Here is a 19,625-nt window from a genome sequence, read left to right as displayed (position 1 = left end):
CTACTAAAAGGTGTGAAAGTCCGACCCTGGTTTGTAAAAAGCGGGTAAGAAAAGGCTCGAATGCCCGAACATACACCATCAAAAGAGGGAGCGGAGGTGTTCCGCTGTAAGACGGTGTGAATGTCCGATCATAGTTGGTAAAAAGCGGGTAAGAAAAGGTTAAAATACCCGACTGTACACAATCAAAAGAGGGAGCGGAGTTGTTCAGCTAAGAGAAGGTGTGAAAGTCCGACCATGGTTTGTAAAAAGCGGGTAAGAAAAGGTTCGTATGCCCGAATATACACTATCAAAACCGGAAGCGTAGGTGTTCCGCTGCAAGAAGGTGTGAACGTCCGACCGAAGTTTGTAAAAAAGCAGTAAAGAAAAGGTTCGAATATCTAACCGAACATAATCAAAAGCGGGAGCAGAGCTGTTCGACTGCAAGTAGGTGTGAATGTCAGAGAATAATTTGCAAAAAGCTGATGAGAAAGGGTGAGAAATCCCGACTATACACCATCAAATGCGGTAGCAGAGTTGTTCGGCTGTGAGTAGGTGTGATTCTCCAACCATAATTGCTGAAAAATGTGTTAGAAAAGGTAAGAATGCCGGTCCATACATCATCAAAAGCGGGAGAGGTGGTGTTCGGCTGCAAGTAGGTGTGAATGTCCATTAATAATTGCTTTAAAACATGAAAGAAAATTTTCGAATATCAAACCTTACATGATCATTAGCGGGAGAGGAGGTGTTCAGCTGCAAGAAGGTGTGAATGTCCAGCCATAATTACTCACAAACGGGTAAGAAAAGGTACTATTGCCAGACCATATATGATCAAAACAGGGAGCGGAGGTGGTTCAGCTGCAAGAAGGTTTGAATGTCTGACTAAAGTTTGTAAAAAGCGGGTAAGACAAGGTGTGAATGCCCGACAATGTATGATCAAAAGAGGAGCGGAGGTTTTCGGCTGCAAGAAGGTCTGAATGTCCACCCATAATTACTGAAAAATGGGTAAGAAAAGTTGCGAAAGCCCAACCGCACGTGATCATAAGTGGATGAGAAGGTGTTCGACTGCAAGTAGGTGTGAATGTAAGATCATAATTTGTAAAAAGCGGGTAAGAAAAGGTAAGAATGCCCAACCATAAATTATCAAAAGCGGCAGCAGAGTTTCGGCTGGTATTTATCAATGTCTAGATAGATTTCAACAAAAAACAACGTTGTACTTTGCAGTAAAAGAAAGTGCAAATCAAAAGTTTTAGGAATCCGAGAATAAGCTTATTTTCATGAGTTCTGCACGATTTCGGATTTTATGTATAAAATGAATTTCTTCACGCAAACTAAGTTAACACTGCTTTGTCCTTCATATGTACCCATTTCTACATATATTTCAAGCATAAACTTCCTCATACTACCCTGAATGAGAAAGAACCACACTTGTGATTAAGCCATACGCCCCTTTTGAGGAGTTCTGCATGATTTGGGATTTTATCTATAAAATTAATTCCTTCACTCAAACTATGTTAAAACGGCTTTTACCTTCATATGTATCAATGTCTCGATAGATTTAAACAAAAAAACAACGTTGTACTTTGCAGCAAAAGAAAGAGCCAATCAAAAGTTTTAGGAATCCGAGATTAAGCTTATTTTCATGAGTTCTGCACGATTTCGGATTTTATGTATAAAATGAATTAATTCACTCAAACCAAGTTAAAACTGCTTTTTCCTTCATATTTATCAATGTCTAGATCGACTTCAACAAAGAACAACATTGTATTTTGCAGTAGAAGAAAGAGCAACACTGAAGGATCAGGAATCCGAGAATAAGCTTATTTTCTTATGGGCAAGTGGGAACTGCTTTGTCCTTCATATTTATCAATGTGTAGATGGATTTCAACTTCTTCTACTGCAAAGTCCAATGTTTTTCTTTGTTGAAGTCGATCTAGACATTGATGAATATGGAAGGACAAAGCAGTTTTAACTTGGTTTGAGCAAAGCAATTAATTTTATAGCAAAATCCGAAATCGTGCAGAACTCATGAAAGCAGGCTTATACTCGGATTCCTGAAACTTTAGATTTGCTCTTTCTTTTACTGCAAAGTACAACGTTGTTTTTTTGTTTAAATATTTCTAGACATGGTAAATATGAAGGACAAATCAGTTTTAACATAGTTTGAGTGAAGTAATGCATTTTATAAGCAAAATCCCAAATCATGCAGAACTCACGAAATGCTTTTTCTCGCTTTTCACTGCTTTTTACAAACTTTGGTCGGACGTTCACACCTTCTTGCATCCGAACACCTCCGCTTCCGCTTTTGATGATGTATATTCGGGCATTCGAACCTTTTTTTACCCGCTTTTTACAAACCATTGTCGGACTTTCACACCTTCTTGCAGCCGAACACCACCTCTCCCGCTTTTGATGATGTATGGTCCAGTATTCTTACCTTTTCTAACACATTTTTCAGCAATTATGGTCGGACATTCACACCTACTCACAGCTGGACACCTCCGCTCCCGCTTTTGATCATACAATGTCGGGACATCGCTCCTTGTCTTACCTGCTTTTTACAAACTTTAGTCGAACATTCACACCTTCTTGCAGCTGAACACCTCCGCTCCCGCATTTGATGGTCTATAGTCGGGCATTCTACAGCGGAAAAGACTCATTCTTATGTTTGGTTAGATATTCGAACCTTTTCTTAACTGCTTTTTACAAACTTTGGTCGGACGTTCACAATATCTTGCAGCCGAACACCTCCGCTTCCGCTTTTGATGGTGTATATTCGGGCATACGAACCTTTTCTTACCCGCTTTTTACAAACCAAGGTCGGACTTTCACACCTTCTCTTAGCTGAACAACTCCGCTCCCTCTTTTGATTGTGTACAGTCGGGTAATTTAACCTTTTCTTACCCGCTTTTTACCATCTATGGTCGGACATTCACACCGTCTTACAGCGGAACACCTCCGCTCCCTCTTTTGATGATGTATGGTTAGGCATTCGCACCTTTTCTTACCCATTTTTCAGTAATTATGGGTAGACATTCACACCTTCTTGCACCTGAACACCTCCTCTCCCGCTTATGATCATGTGCAGTTTGATATTCGAAAATTTTCTTTCATGTTTTCTAGCAATTATTGATGGACATTCAGACCGTCTTGCAGCTGAACACCTCCGCTCCCACTTTTGATGGTGTATAGTCGGGCTTTCGAGCCTTTTCTTCCCCGGTTTTTACAAATTATGGTTGGACATTCAGACCTTCTTGCAGCCGAAAACCTCCACTCCCTCTTTTGATCATACATTGTCGGGCATTCGCACCTTTTCTTACCCGCTTTTTACAAACCATGGTCGGACTTTCACACCTTTTAGTAGCCGAACAACTCCGCTCCCGCTATTGATTGTGTACAGTCGGGTATTTTAACCTTTTCTTACCCGCTTTTTACCAACTATGGTTGGACATTCACACCTTCTTACAGCAGAAAACCTCCGCTCCCTGTTTTGATTATGTATGGTTTGACATTCGCACCTTCTCTCACCCGCCTTTTACTATGGTCGGCCATTCACAGCTTCCTCTCCACCATACTTGTATGGTGGGATATTCACACCCACTTGCATCCGAAGACCTCCGCCCCCACTTTTGTTGATATTTAGTCGGTCATTCGCACCTTACCCGCTTTTGGCAAACTATGGCCTTCTTGCAGCCAAACACCTCTGATCTCGCTTTTGATGATGTAAGGTTGGGCATTCAGACCTTGCTTCACCTGCTTTTGATGGGAACTGACAACATAAGAAGTCCGGACATACTTTGATAGTATATGAATAAATGGGTAGCTACTGACAAGCATTAAGCATGTCACACAGCCCAAACATATAACATTTCAGGACACACCACACAGTTAACAACCACAGTGAAGCGTGTCAAAGCCCAAACATGTAACATTCAACAGGACACTTACACAACACATTCAAATCAAACAGTCAGACAACATACAAGAACATATACCCCAGCCGGCATTGCTCCCTGCCTATTTTCATACAGCACACTATGTGTGCGCACACCTTTATTCACAAACTCTTCAACTTATACTCTTTTACCGAAGCTGCTACAGCTCGATTGGCCGAATACCCTTTGATCCTATTTCGGTGAATTTGACATCTGCCTTACATATAACAGATTAGCGGTTTAGCAGTTTTAATTTAGTTTGAGTGAAGGAATTCATTTTATAGCAAAATCCGAAATCGTGAAGAACTCATGAAAGTAAGCTTATTCTCGGATTCCTGAAACTTTAGATTTGCTCTTTCTTTTACTGCAAAGTACAACGTTGTTTTTTTTGTTTAAATCTTTCTAGACATGGTAAATATTAAGGACAAAGCAGTTTTCACATAGTTTGAGTGAAGGAATTCATTTTATAGATAAAATCCCAAGAGTCTGCTGAGAAAAGAGAGTGAATGCAAAGTAGACTTTAACACGGCTATGGGAGCGAGCCGAGTGTGGGCTAACCAGGAGAATTGCTTGAAAGAAACGCGACCCCGAATGAGCGGTCAGAACAAAGCCTCAATACGGGATTCTCGTGGTGTTTTTGTTGCTGCCTTGTCTTTTGCACAGAGTAAAAGACAAGGCAGCCATCGAATAGGGCCCGATTGTTCCTACTTGGTCAGCCGAGGAGCAAGGGAGGGGGAGCAAGCGTCTCAACCAAGCAAAGCTCACCATGGGGAAGGTGGCTATGCCAACAAGCCTGATGCCCTGCTCCCGCAGTGACGGATAATCGTACTCTGGTTTCTCTTCATAACGTACAAGTCTTTCGCCTTTTACTAAAGATTTCTGTGGAGAGCAGCACTAATGAGTTGTTTCTATTTTTGGCAGGCTTTACCTTTGCGGGTGAAGCCCTTTCTGTCTGTGCAAAAGAAATCTTGTTACTGTGCAGAGTGACTTCTCTGAGTAGAGTCGCCTTACTTGTTGCGACTGTGCCGATGTTCGAAGCTGGAGTGCAAAGTTGTTGCTTGAATGGTGCTTGCTGGAGCGTGCGGGAGTGCAAAGTTATACCATTTAAAAGGGCTGAAGAGTGCTCAGTGCAGCGGGTGGGCGACACTCTGGCCACCTTGAAAACCGAGGTTACATCCACTACCAGGGGCAGCCCAAGTTCTGCCGCAAGTGTGGTGAGCACGGGCACCTGGTTGAGGCTTGTACCAAGGTGTTATGTGGGAAGAGCAGAGAAATTGGGCAAACTTTTGGAGAGTGTCCAAATGGCAGGAAATGTAATCTCTGTGGAGAATTAAATCACCTCTTCAGAGATTGCCCTAAATCTTTTGCCAACAAATTAAAGACGGTAAAGCCACAGTCAAGCCAACAAAGAGAAGGACCAAAGGTGGCAGTTGGTGAACAAAGTGAAGAGGTTGACCCAATAATTTTCAAACTTCCCGCCAAAAGCTTGGATTGGAAGTGAGGAGCAAAAAGGGGAGGGGCCTGTAGAGGCCTTACCACTCAGTGTTGAAGTCTGTGAGAATTCACAGGCAGAGGGTGGAGCTACGCTTAATGAGGAGGAAGAGCAGACAGGTGAGTCTAGTGAAGATACTCACCTCCCCGAAGGTCAACAGAAGGTCAATTTGTTGATAGGCATTCATTTATTTCTTCACTTCTGATGAAGTTTCAACAATAAACAACAAACTTTGTATTATTAGAAAGAACCAGAATCATTCTTCAGGAATCCGAAAATAAGCTCTATTTTATGAGTTATGCACGAATTCGGATTCTCCTATAAAACGAATTCATTAACTCAAACCAAGTTAAGACTGCTTTGTCCTTCATATTTATTCATGTCTAATCAAGTTTCAACGATAAACAACGTTGTACTTTGTAGAATGAGAAAGAACTTCTTCAGCAATAAGCATCTCTCGACATATGACGAAGTACAGATTTTGCTATAAAATTAATTCCTTCTATCAGCCTGACTTAAAACTGTTTGTCCTCCTTATTTATCCACTTCAAATCAAGTTTCAACAAATAAAAAAAAGTTGTAGTTTGAGAGAGTACAACTTAATCTTCAGCAATCAGTATAAAAAGAGGTGCAAATGCCAACCATACATACCTACAAGGTGGAGCGGAAGTATTCAGCTGCAAGTAGGTGTGAATGTTCGACTATAATTTGTAAAAAGCGGGTAAGAGAGGTCTTCGGATGAGAGTGGGTGAGAATTTCCAACCATAATCTATAAAATACGGTGAAAAAAAATATGTGAATGCCTCATAGAACACTAAAAGCGGAAGTGTTCGAATGCAAGAAGGTGTGAATGTCCGACTATATTTGGTGAAAAGCAGGTGAAGCAAGGTCTGAATGCCCAACCTTATATCATCAAAAGCGAGATCAGAGGTGTGTGGCTGCAAGAAGGCCATAGTTTTCCAAAAGCGGGTAAGGTGCGAATGTCCGACTAAATATCAACAAAATTTGGGGCGGAGGTCTTCGGATGCAAGTGGGTGTGAATATCCCACCATACAAGTATGGTGGAGAGGAAACTGTGAATAGCCGACCATAGTTTGGAAAAAGCGGGTAAGAAAAGGTTTGAATGCCCGAACATACACCATCAAAAGAGGGAGCGGAGGTGTTCCGCTGTACGAAGGTGTGAATGTCCAACCATACTTGGTAAAAAGCGGGTAAGAAAAGGTTAATATACCCGACTGTACACAATCAATAGCGGGAGCGGATGTGTTCGGCTACAAGAAGGTGTGAGAGTCCGACCATGGTTTGTAAAAAGCCGGTAAGAAAAGGTGCGAATGTCCGACAATGTATGATCAAAAGAGAGAGCGGAGGTTTTCGGATACACGAAAGTTTGAATGTCCTACCATAGTTTGTAAATAGCGGGTAAGAAAAGGTTCAAATGCCCGACTATACACCATAAAAAGCGGGAGCGGAGGTGTTCCGCTGTAAGACGGTGTGAATGTCCGACCATAGTTGGTAAAAAGCGGGTAAGAAAAGGTTAAAATACCCGACTGTACACAATCAATAGCGGGAGCGGATGTGTTCGGCTACAAGAAGATGTGAAAGTCCGACCATGGTTTGTAAAAAGCGGGTAAGAAAAGGTGCGAATGTCCGACAATGTATGATCAAAAGAGAGAGCGGAGGTTTTCAGATACAAGAAGGTTTGAATGTCCCACCATAGTTTGTAAAAAGCGGGTAAGAAAAGGTTCGAATGCCCGACTATACACCATCAAAAGCGGGAGCAGAGGTGTTCCGCTGTAAGACGGTGTGAATGTCCAACCATAGTTGGTAAAAAGCGGGTAAGAAAAGGTTAAAATACCCGACTGTACACAATCAATAGCGGGAGCGGAGTTGTTCGGCTACAAGAAGGTGTGAAAGTCCGACCATGGTTTGTAAAAACCGGGAAGAAAAGGCTCGAAAGCCCGACTATACACCATCAAAAAGAAGGTTTGAATGTCCATCAATAATTGCTTTAAAACAAGAAAGTAAATTTTCGAATATCAAACCGCACATGATCATAAGCGGGAGAGGAGGTGTTCGGCTGCAAGAAGGTGTGAATGTCCACCCATAATTCATGAAAAATGGGTAAAAAAAAAGGTGCGAATGCCTAACAATACATTATCAAAAGCAGGTTTGAATGTCAGATCATAATTTGTAAAAAGCTGATGAGAAAGGGTGAGAATGCCCGACTATACACCATCAAATGCGGGAGCGGAGGTGTTCGGCTCTGAGTAGGTGTGAATGTCCGACCATAATTGCTGAAGAATGTGTTAGAAAAGGTAAGAATGCTGGACCATACATAATCAAAAGCGGGAGAGGTGGTGTTCAGCTGCAAAAAGGTGTGACTGTTCGACTAAAGTTTGTAAAAAGTGGGTAAGACAAGGTGCGAATGCCTGACAATGTATGATCAAAAGCGGGAGCGGAGGTGTTCAGCTGCAAGAAGGTCTACATGTCCATCAATAATTGCTAGAAAATATGAAAGAAACTTTTCGAAAATCAAACCGCACATGATCATAAGTGGGATAGGAGGTGTTCAGCTGCAAGGTTTGAATGTCCACCCATAATTCCTGAAAAATGGGCAAAAAAAAGGTGTGAATGCCCAACCATACATCATCAAAAGCAGGAGTGGAAGTGTTCGGCTACAAGAAGGTGTGAACGTCCAACCAAAATATGTAAAAAGAAGTTAAGAAAAGGTTCGAATATCCAACCAAACATAATCAAAAGCGGGAGCAGAGCTGTTCGACTGCAAGTAGGTGTGAATATCAGATCATAATTTGCAAAAAGCTGATGAGAAAGGGTGAGAATGCCCGACTATACATCATCAAATGCGGGAGCGGAGTTGTTCGGCTGTGAGTAGGTGTGAATCTCCGACCATAATTGCTGAAAAATGTGTTAGAAAAGGTAAAAATGCCGGTCCATACATCATCAAAAGCGAGAGAGGTTGTGTTCGACTGCAAGTAGGTGTGAATGTCCAGCCATAATTACTCACAAACGGGTAAGAAAAGGTAGTAGCCAGACCATATATGATCAAAACAGGGAGCGGAGGTGGTTCAGCTGCAAGAAGGTTTGAATGTCAAACTAAAGTTCAAATATATTAACAAAAGCGGGAGGAGAGGTCTTCGGATGAGAGTGGTTGAAAATTTCCAACCATAATGTATAAAATGCGGTGAAAAAAAAGGTGTGATAGAACACTAAAAGGTGGAGCGGAAGTGTTCGGCTGCAAGAAGGTGTGAATGTCCGACTATATTTGGTGAAAAGCAGGTGAAGCAAGGTCTGAATGCCCAACCTTACATCATCAAAAGCAAGATCAGAGTTGTTTGGCTGCAAGAAGGCCATAGTTTGCCAAAAGCGGGTAAGGTGCGAATGTCCGACTAAATATCAAAAAAATTTGGGGCGGAGGTCTTCGGATGCAAGTGGGTGTGAATATCCCACCATACAAGTATGGTGGGTGGAGAGGAAGCTGTGAATAGCCGACCATAGTTTGGAAAAAGCGGGTAAGAAAAGGTTTGAATGCCCGAACATACACCATCAAAAGAGGGAGCGGAGGTGTTCCGCTGTACGAAGGTGTGAATGTCCAACCATACTTGGTAAAAAGCGGGTAAGAAAAGGTTAATATACCCGACTGTACACAATCAATAGCGGGAGCGGATGTGTTCGGCTACAAGAAGGTGTGACAGTCCGACCATGGTTTGTAAAAAGCCGGTAAGAAAAGGTGCGAATGTCCGACAATGTATGATCAAAAGAGAGAGCGGAGGTTTTCGGATACACGAAAGTTTGAATGTCCTACCATAGTTTGTAAATAGCGGGTAAGAAAAGGTTCAAATGCCCGACTATACACCATAAAAAGCGGGAGCGGAGGTGTTCCGCTGTAAGACGGTGTGAATGTCCGACCATAGTTGGTAAAAAGCGGGTAAGAAAAGGTTAAAATACCCGACTGTACAAAATCAATAGCGGGAGCGGAGTTGTTCGGCTACAAGAAGGTGTGAAAGTACGACCATGGTTTGTAAAAAGCAGTTAAGAAAAGGTTCGAATATCCAACCAAACATAATCAAAAGCGGGAGCAGAGCTGTTCGACTGCAAGTAGGTGTGAATGTCCAGCCATAATTACTCACAAACGGGGGAAGAAAAGGTAGTATTGCCAGACCATACATGATCAAAACAGGGAGCGGAGGTTCAGCTGCAAGGTGTGAATGTCTGACTATAGTTTGTAAAAAGCGGGTAAGACAAGGTGCGAATGCCCGACAATGTATGATCAAAAGAGAGAGCGGAGGTGTTCGGCTGCAAGGTCTGAATGTCCAACCATAATTTGTAAAAACCGGGTAAGAAAAGGCTCGAAAGCCCGACTATACATCATCAAAAGCGGGAGCGGAGGTGTTCAGCTGCAAGAAGGTGTGAATGTTCGACTAAAGTTTGTAAAAAGCTGGTAAGACAAGGAGCGATGTCCCGACATTGTATGATCAAAAGCGGGAGCGGAGGTGTCCAGCTGTGAGTAGGTGTGAATGTCCGACCATAATTGCTGAAAAATGTGTTAGAAAAGGTAAGAATACTGGACCATACATCATCAAAAGCGGGAGAGGTGGTGTTCGGCTGCAAGAAGGTGTGAAAGTCCAACAATGGTTTGTAAAAAGCGGGTAATAAAAGGTTCGAATGCCCGAATATACATCATCAAAAGCGGAAGCGGAGGTGTTCGGATGCAAGAAGGTGTGAACGTCCGACCAAAGTTTGTAAAAAGCAGTGAAAAGCGAGAAAAAGCTTTTCGTGAGTTTTGCATGATTTGGGATTTTGCTTATAAAATGCATTACTTCACTCAAACTATGTTAAAACTGATTTGTCCTTCATATTTACCATGTCTAGAAAGATTTAAACAAAAAAAACAACGTTGTACTTTGCAGTAAAAGAAAGAGCAAATCTAAAGTTTCAGGAATCCGAGTATAAGCCTGCTTTCATGAGTTCTGCACGATTTCGGATTTTGCTATAAAATGAATTGCTTTGCTCAAACCAAGTTAAAACTGCTTTGTCCTTCCATATTCATCAATGTCTAGATCGACTTCAACAAAGAAAAACATTGGACTTTGCAGTAGAAGAAGTTCAAATCCATCTACACATTGATAAATACGAAGGACAAAGCAGTTCCCACTTGCCCATAAGAAAATAAGCTTATTCTCGGATTCCTGATCCTTCAGTTTTGCTCTTTCTTCTACTGCAAAATACAATGTTGTTCTTTGTTGAAGTCGATCTAGACATTGATAAATATGAATGAAAAAGCAGTTTTAACTTGGTTTGAGTGAATGAATTCATTTTATACATAAAATCCGAAATCGTGCAGAACTCATGAAAATAAGCTTATTCTCGGATTCCTAAAACTTTTGATTGGCTCTTTCTTTTACTGCAAAGTACAACGTTGTTTTTTTGTTTAAATCTATCGAGACATTGATAAATATGAAGGTAAAAGCCGTTTTAACATAGTTTGAGTGAAGGAATTGATTTTATAGATAAAATCCCAAATCATGCAGAACTCCTCAAAAGGGGCGTATGGCTTAATCACAAGTGTGGCTCTTTCTCATTCAGGGTAGTATGAGGAAGTTTATGCTTGAAATATATGTAGAAATGGGTACATATGAAGGACAAAGCAGTGTTAACTTAGTTTGAGTGAAGGAATTCATTTTATACATAAAATCCCAAATCATGCAGAACGTATGAAAAGAAGCTTATTCTCGGATTCCTGATCCTTCAGTTTTGCTCTTTCTTCTACTGCAAAATACAATGTTGTTCTTTGTTGAAGTCGATCTAGACATTGATAAATATGAAGGAAAAAGCAGTTTTAACTTGGTTTGAGTGAATGAATTCATTTTATACATAAAATCCGAAATCGTGCAGAACTCATGAAAATAAGCTTATTCTCGGATTCCTAAAACTTTTGATTTGCTCTTTCTTTTATTGCAAAGTACAACGTTGTTTTTTTGTTTAAATCTATCGAGACATTGATAAATATGAAGGTAAAAGCCGTTTTAACATAGTTTGAGCGAAGGAATTAATTTTATAGATAAAATCCCAAACCATGCAGAACTCCTCAAAAGGGGCGTATGGCTTAATCCCAAGTGTGGCTCTTTCTCATTCAGGGTAGTATGAGGAAGTTTATGCTTGAAATATATGTAGAAATGGGTACATATGAAGGACAAAGCAGTGTTAACTTAGTTTGCGTGAAGGAATTCATTTTATACATAAAATCCGAAATCGTGCAGAACTCATGAAAATAAGCTTATTCTCGGATTCCTAAAACTTTTGATTTGCACTTTCTTTTACTGCAAAGTTCAACGTTGTTTTTTGTTGAAATCTATCTAGACATTGATAAATACTAGTCGAAACTCTGCTGCCGCTTTTGATAATTTATGGTTGGGCATTCTTACCTTTTCTTACCCGCTTTTTACAAATTATGATCTTACATTCACACCTACTTGCAGTCGAACACCTTCTCATCCACTTATGATCATGTGCGGTTGGGCTTTCGCACCTTTTCTTACCCATTTTTCAGTAATTATGGGTGGACATTCAGACCTTCTTGCAGCCGAAAACCTCCACTCCTCTTTTGATCATACATTGTCGGGAATTCACACCTTGTCTTACCCGCTTTTTACAAACTTTAGTCGGACATTCAAACCTTCTTGCAGCTGAACCACGCTCCCTGTTTTGATCATATATGGTCTGGCAATAGTACCTTTTCTTACCCGTTTGTGAGTAATTATGGCTGGACATTCACACCTACTTGCAGCCGAACACAACCTCTCCCGCTTTTGGTGATAAATGGTCCGGCATTCTTACCTTTTCTAACACATTTTTCAGCAATTATGGTTGTAGAATCACACCTACTCACAGCCGAACAACTCCGCTCCCACATTTGATAGTGTATAGTCGGGCATTCTCACCCTTTCTCAACAGCTTTTTGCAAATTATGATCTGATATTCACACCTACTTGCAGTCGAACAGCTCTGCTCCCGCTTTTGATTATGTTTGGTTGGATATTCGAACATTTTCTTAACTGCTTTTTACAAACTTTGGTCGGACGTTCACACCGTCTTGCAGCCGAACACCTCCGCTCCCGCTTTTGATGGTGTATATTCGGGCATTCGAGCCTTTTCTTACCCGCCTATTACTTACTATGGTTGGACATTCAAACCTTCTTGTAGCCGAACACATCCGCTCCTGCTTTTGATGATGTATTATTTGGCATTTGCACCTTTTCTTACCCATTTTTCATTAATTTTTGGTCGGATATTCAGACCTTCTTGCACCTGAACACCTCTGCTCCCGCTTTTGATGGTGTATAGTCGGGCTTTCGAGCCTTTTCTTCCCCGATTTTTACAAATTGTGGTTGGACATTCAGACCTTGCAGCCGAAAACCTCCGCTCCCTCTTTTGATCATACATTGTCGGGCACTCGCCCCTTGTCTTACACGGTTTTTACAAACTTTAGTCAGACATTCACACCTTGCAGCTGAACCACCTCCATTCCCTGTTTTGATCTTGTGTGGTCTGGAAATACTACCTTTTCTTCCCCCGTTTGTGAGTGATTATGGCTGGACATTCACACCTACTTGCAGCCGAAAAACCACCTCTCCCGCTTTTGATGATGTATTGTCCGGCATTCTAGTCTTTTCTATCACATTTTTCAGCAATTATGATCTGACATTCACACCTACTTGCAGTCGAACAGCTCTGCTCCCGCTTTTGATTATGTTCGGTTGGATATTCAAACCTTTTCTTAACTGCTTTTAACAAACTTTGGTCGGACGTTCACACCTTCTTGCAGCCGAACACCTCCGCTTCCGCTTTTGATGGTATATATTCGGGTATTCGAACCTTCTCTTACCCGCTTTTTACAAACCATGGTTGGACTTTCATACCTTCTTGTAGCTGAACAACTCCACTCCTGCTTTTGATGATTTATGGTTGGACATTCGCATCTGTTCCTACCCATTTTTCAGTAATTATGGGTGGATATTCACACCTTCTTGCAGCTGAACACCTCCTCTCCCGCTAATGATCATGTAAGGTTTGATATTCGAAAATTTTCTTTCATGTTTTAAAGCAATTATTGATGGACATTCACACCTACTTGCAGCCGAACACCACCTCTCCCGCTTTTGATGATGTATGGACCGGCATTCTTACCTTTTCTAACACATTTTTCAGCAATTATGGTTGGAGAATAACACCTACTCACAGCCGAACAACTCCGCTACCGCATTTGATGGTGTATAGTCGGGATTTCTCACCCTTTCTCATCAGCTTTTTGCAAATTATTCTCTGACATTCACACCTACTTGCAGTCGAACAGCTCTGCTCCCGCTTTTGATTGTGTTTGGTTAGATATTCGAACCTTTTCTTAACTGCTTTTTCACAAACTTTGGTCGGACGTTCACACCTTCTTGCAGCCGAACACCTACGCTTCCGGTTTTGATAGTGTATATTCGGGCATACGAACCTTTTCTTACCCGCTTTTTACAAACCATGGTCGGATTTTCACACCTTCTCTTAGCTGAACAACTCCGCTCCCTCTTTTGATTGTGTACAGTCGGGTATTTTAACCTTTTCTTACCCGCTTTTTACCAACTATGATCGGACATTCACACCGTCTTACAGCGGAACACCTCCGCTACCTCTTTTGATGGTGTATGTTCGGGCATTCGAACCTTTTCTTACCCGCTTTTTAAAACCAGGGCCGGACTTTCACACCTTTTAGTAGCCGAACAACTCCGCTCCCGCTATTGATTGTGTAAAGTCGGGTATTTTAACCTTTTCTTACCCGCTTTTTACCAACTATGGTCGGACATTCACACCTTCTTACAGCGGAACACCTCCGCTCCCTCTTTTGATGGTGTATGTTTGGGCATTCGAACCTTTTCTTACCCGCTTTTTACAAACTATGGTCGGACATTCAAACCTTCTTGTAGCCGAACACATCCACTCGTGCATTTGATGATGTATGGTTGGGAATTCGCACCTTTTCTTACCCATTTTTCAGTAATTATGGGTGGACATTCACACCTTCTTGCAGCTGAACACCTCCTCTCCCGCTTATTATCATGTGCGGTTTGATATTCGAAAATTCTCTTTCATGTTTTCTAGCAATTATTGATGGACATTCAGACCTTCTTGCAGCTGAACACCTCCGCTCCAGCTTTTGATGGTGTATAGTCGGGCTTTCGAGCCTTTTCTTCCCCGGTTTTTACAAATTATGGTTGGACATTCAGACCTTCTTTCAGCCGAAAACCTCCGCTCCCTCTTTTGATCATACATTGTCGGGCATTCGCACCTTTTCTTACCCGCTTTTTACAAACTTTAGTCGGACATTAACACCTTCTTGCAGCTTAACCACCTCCGCTCCCTGTTTTGATGATGTATGGTCTGGCAATACTACCTTTTCTTACCCATTTGTGAGTAATTATGGCAGGACATTCACACCTACTTGCAGCCGAACACCACCTCTCCCGCTTTTGATGATGTATGGACCGGCATTCTTACCTTTTCTAACACATTTTTCAGCAATTATGGTTGGAGATTCACACCTACTCACAGCCGAACACCTCCGCTCCCGCATTTGATGGTGTATATTCGGGCATACGAACCTGTTCTTACCCGCTTTTTACAAACCATGGTCGGACTTTCACACCTTCTTGTAGCTGAACAACTCCGCTCCCTCTTTTGATTGTGTACATTCGGGCATACAAACCTGTTCTTACCCGCTTTTTACAAACTATGGTCGGACATTCAAACCTTCTTGTAGCCGAACACATCCACTCCTGCTTTTGATGATGTATGGTTGGGCATTCGCACCTTTTCTTACCCATTTTTCAGTAATTATGGGTGGATATTCACACCTTCTTGCAGCGGAACACCTCCTCTCCCGCTTACGATTATGTGCGGTTTGATATTCGAAAATTTTCTTTCATGTTTTATAGCAATTATTGATGGACATTCATACCTTCTTGAAGCCGAACACATCCACTCCTGCTTTTGATGATGTATGGTTGGGCATTCGAACCTACTTGTTGCCCGTTTTTCATTAATTATGGGTAGACATTCACACCTTGTCGCAGCCAAACACCTCCGCTCCCTGTTTTGATCATGTATGTTTTGACATTCGCACCTTTTCTCACCTGCTTTTTACTATTGTCGGCCAATCACAGCTTCCTCTCCACCATACTTGTATGGTAGGAAATTCTCACCCACTCTCATCCGAAGACCTCTCCTCCCGCTTTTGTTAATATTTAGTCGGGCATTCGAACCTTTTCTTACCCACTTTTTACAAATTTTGGTCGAACATTCACACCTACTTGACGCTGAATACTTCCGCTCCACCTTTTAGTGATGTATGGTTGGCATTTGCACCTTTTGTTACCCTCTTTTTATACTGATTGCTGAAGATTAAGTTGTTCTTTCTCAAACTACAATTTTTTTTTAATTGTTGAAACTTGATTTGGAGTGGATAAATAAGGAGGACAAACAGTTTTAAGTCACGCTGATAGAAGAAATTAATTTTATAGCAAAATCTGTATTTCGTCATATGTCGAGAGATGCTTATCGCTGAAGAAGTTCTTTCTCATTCTACAAAGTACAACGTTGTTTATCGTTGAAACTTGATTAGACATGAATAAATATGAAGGACAAAGCAGTCTTAACTTGGTTTGAGTTAATTAATTCGTTTTATAGGAGAATCCGAATTCGTGCTTATTTTCGGATTCCTGAAGAATGAGTCTGGTTCTTTCTCATAATACAAAGTTTGTTGTTTATTGTTGAAACTTCATCAGAAGTGAAGAAATAAATGAATGCCTATCAACAAATGTGGGATCTAAACTCTACTGCTTCCTCTAAAATAATTTCTTTTCTCAATTCAGAAATGTGTGTGTGTAAGTCACAACACCCGTGACACCAAAACGGCTTTCTTTTCTCTCTTTTCTCTACACTCTGCACTATGAGCACACACACCAAATCAGAAAGGCTTTTTTCTCTCTTTTCTACATTATGGACTGTGGGGACACAAAACCGCTCTCTCTTTTTTTTTTTGATTGTGTGCCAGGGCGTTGTCTCACGTATTAGATTATGCTTAAGATACGAATGGGTTTATCAGTCACATCAGAATCCATACATACTGATCCTCCCGTAATAAAATGGTCGGATCTTATCAAACACACTTTGTTTCTTGTGACAATCAAGTCAGCGAAACAGCGTATACACGTCAAGACACTGAATCAAGTTTGCCACAAGCACTCATAAGTTTGGCAGTATTGCTCTGCCGTCAGCAATCATACACCCATTTTATTTTCGTGAGACGTGCAGGCACCTGTTCATCTACTGTTCTATCACTATGAATTAGTTTATCTATTATCAATAAGGATACTTCTACAACTACTATCAAAGTATGTCCAGACTTCTTATGTTGTCAGTTGCGTCTCAACCAAGCAAAGCTCACCACGCCTGATGCCCTGCTCCCGCAGTGACGGATAATCGTACTCTGGTTTCTCTTCATAACATACAAGTCTTTCGCCTTTTACTAAAGACTTCCGTGGAGAGCAGCACTAATGAGTTGTTTCTATTATTGGCAGGCTTTACCTTTGCGGGTGAAGCCCTTTCTGTCTGTGCAAAATAAATCTTGCTACTTTGCAGAGTGACTTCTCTGAGTAGAGTCGCCTTACTTGTTGCGACTGTGCCGATGTTCGAAGCTGGAGTGCAAAGTTGTTGCTTGAATGGTGCTTGCTGGAGCATGCGGGAGTGCAAAGTTATACCATTTAAAAGGGCTGAAGAGTGCTCAGTGCAGCGGGTGGGCGGAGGTGCAACGTGACACTCTGGCCACCTATGGCCATAAAAAGAACACTGCTACAAGTGCGCATTGTGCCAGCAAGGGCCCTCGGACCTGAAACAGTGGACAGTTATCGCTTCTCGGCCTTTTGGCTAAGATCAAGTGTAGTATCTGTTCTTATCAGTTTAATATGTCCTCTATACGAGGACAACTTATTAAATGGATTTTTAAGAATAGGAGTTGAAAAAGAAGCTTGCTCCGTTCACTCCAAGCCTCGACCCGGTACTGCAGTGCCGCTGGGAACGGTGCGCTCTCCTCTGCTCTTGTGAAAAAGCAAACAGCGGTGCAGGATGGAAGTTTCAGGGAGCCCAAGATGAAACTTTCTTTTAATCTGCTGAGAAAAGAGAGTGAATGCGAAGTGGACTTTAACACGGCTCTGGGAGCGAGCTGAGTGCGGGCTAACCGGGAGAATTGCTTGAAAGAAACGCGACACCGAATGAGTGGTCAGAACAAAGCCTCAATACGGTGTTCCCGTGGTGTTTGTGGCTGCCTTGTCTTTTGCACAGAGTAAAAGACAAGGCAGCCATCGAATAGATTGTTTCTACTTGGTCAGCCGAGGAGCAGGGGGGGGGGGGCAAGCGTCTCAACCAAGCAAAGCTCACCAAGTAGGAACAATCGGGCCCTTTTCGATGGCTGCAACACCTGAAAGAGATATTGATGCGAGACCCGATCAAATGCTTTTTCAAAGTCTAAATTTAAGATGACAAGCCGGGTGTTTCTGTCTCTAGCGTAATCAATGATGTCTCGAATCAGTACGAGGCTGTCGGTGAGTTGTCTCCCTGAGATGGCACAAGCTTGGTCTGGGTGAATTACCTCCTCTAAAACAGAGGACATCCGTGTCGCTAAAACCTTGCTAAAATGTTTACAGTCAAAGTTTAAAAGTGTGATGGGCCTCCAATTCTTTAGGTCAGTCTTATCATTTTTTTTATAAAGTAGAGTCACTATTCCCACTCTAAAACTGTCAGGCAGTCGGTCGAGTTTTTCAAAATCTTTAAAAACATCTAAAATGTCTGATGATAAAAGGTCCCAATAGGTCAGATAGAATTCTGCAGGAAGCCCGTCTAAACCCGGAGCTCGACTTCTCTTAAAACCTGTTAGGCATTTTTTTAACTCTAAAGCAGTAAAATTCTGTGTCAAGTGTGCATTCTCTTTTACGGTTTTGTCAACGAATTTTAAGATTTCTGCCGATGTTTCCAAGTGCACTGGTTTCTCTTTGTACATGTTACTATAAAAGGTATGTACAGTTTCAATCATCTCTTGTGTGGATTTTGTTAAAAACCCATCTTCTCTTTTTAGATTTTGAATACACTCCTTTTTATTTATAACTTTCTTTCTTTTTCACCTTCCTCAATTTCCTGCTCCCTGCTTCTTACAAAAATTCCTTTACTCTTTATTTCTGCTAAAACTGACATTTCCTTTTTGACATCTTTGATTTCTTCTTTAAAGTCTATGCCACACTGATTTAGTTTAAAGTAGTGCTGTAAGCGTTTATGTAGTCCCATCATACATCTATTCTCTTTCCTTTTTTTACGTTTACCTTGCTGTTTAAAAAAAGTCTGGGTCATTTCCTTCACCATTTCCCACCATTGTGCATGTGTTTCGTAGAGGTCTTGAAGGGTCTGCCACTCTTTATAACATTCCCTGTACTGACTGACTATGATTTCATCCTCCAACAGGGAACAGTTGAGTTTCCACAGACCACTTCCTACCGTCACACCAGAAGGGGGTGAAAGGGTGCAGGAGAGCATAAGGTGGTCTGAAAAGAAAACAGGGGTTAATCTAACATCAGTGGGTGGGCAATCTCTAGTAAAGAAATAATCAATGCGAGAGGCTCTGGTGCCATCATGACTAAACCAGGTGAAGCCCTCCTCTCTGGGATGCATGGTTTTAAAACAGTCAGTAAGCTTAAAATCCCTGCATATGCGCTGAAGTAAAATCGAAGTCTTATCCACTTTAAAATCTACCCCTGCTCTTTTTCTATCTTTCCTGCTCAAGATACAGTTAAAATCCCCTCCTACAACTAAAGGTACTTGCCCTAGCATGTAAAGCTGTATATCTTCTAAAAGGTCATACCTTTCATTTTTTCCATTGAAACCATAAATATTTAAGAGGTTAAAGTCTTGCCCCATAAAATTCAAGTGTGCTAAAAGTGCCCGTCCGTCTCTCACCACTGTGCTACCTTTCACCAGAACATGCAGATTTTTAATTAGAATGGCCACACCATCATTTTTATTTTGATTTGAGCCACTCCATTTCGATAAATGGGGCCACATTTCCTCCCATTGTCTATGGTTTTTTAAAAAAGGTAGTCCACATTCTTGTATTAAAA

The 19,625-nt window shown here is 41.5% G+C and overlaps 3 non-coding genes across 3 annotated transcripts; all 3 read left to right on the top strand.

The window, feature by feature from the left end:
* The first annotated feature begins 4,736 nt into the window (after window positions 1–4,736).
* Window positions 4,737–4,850, top strand: LOC140274198 (U5 spliceosomal RNA). Its single transcript, XR_011908173.1, has one exon. It is a non-coding gene; the product is annotated as a U5 spliceosomal RNA (small nuclear RNA).
* Window positions 4,851–16,946: 12,096 nt separating this feature from the next.
* On the top strand, window positions 16,947–17,060 carry LOC140274131 (U5 spliceosomal RNA). The gene has a single exon (XR_011908112.1). It is a non-coding gene; the product is annotated as a U5 spliceosomal RNA (small nuclear RNA).
* A 308-nt stretch (window positions 17,061–17,368) lies between these two features.
* Window positions 17,369–17,552, top strand: LOC140274096 (U2 spliceosomal RNA). Its single transcript, XR_011908087.1, has one exon. It is a non-coding gene; the product is annotated as a U2 spliceosomal RNA (small nuclear RNA).
* The last annotated feature ends 2,073 nt before the right edge of the window (window positions 17,553–19,625 follow it).

Source organism: Leuresthes tenuis, unplaced genomic scaffold (genome assembly GCF_036924035.1).
Source record: "Leuresthes tenuis unplaced genomic scaffold, fLeuTen1.0.hap1 SCAF_17, whole genome shotgun sequence".
Taxonomy (NCBI): domain Eukaryota; kingdom Metazoa; phylum Chordata; class Actinopteri; order Atheriniformes; family Atherinopsidae; genus Leuresthes; species Leuresthes tenuis.
The sequence above is the reverse complement of the archived record's forward strand: the minus strand, read 5'-3'. Positions and strand labels throughout refer to the sequence as shown.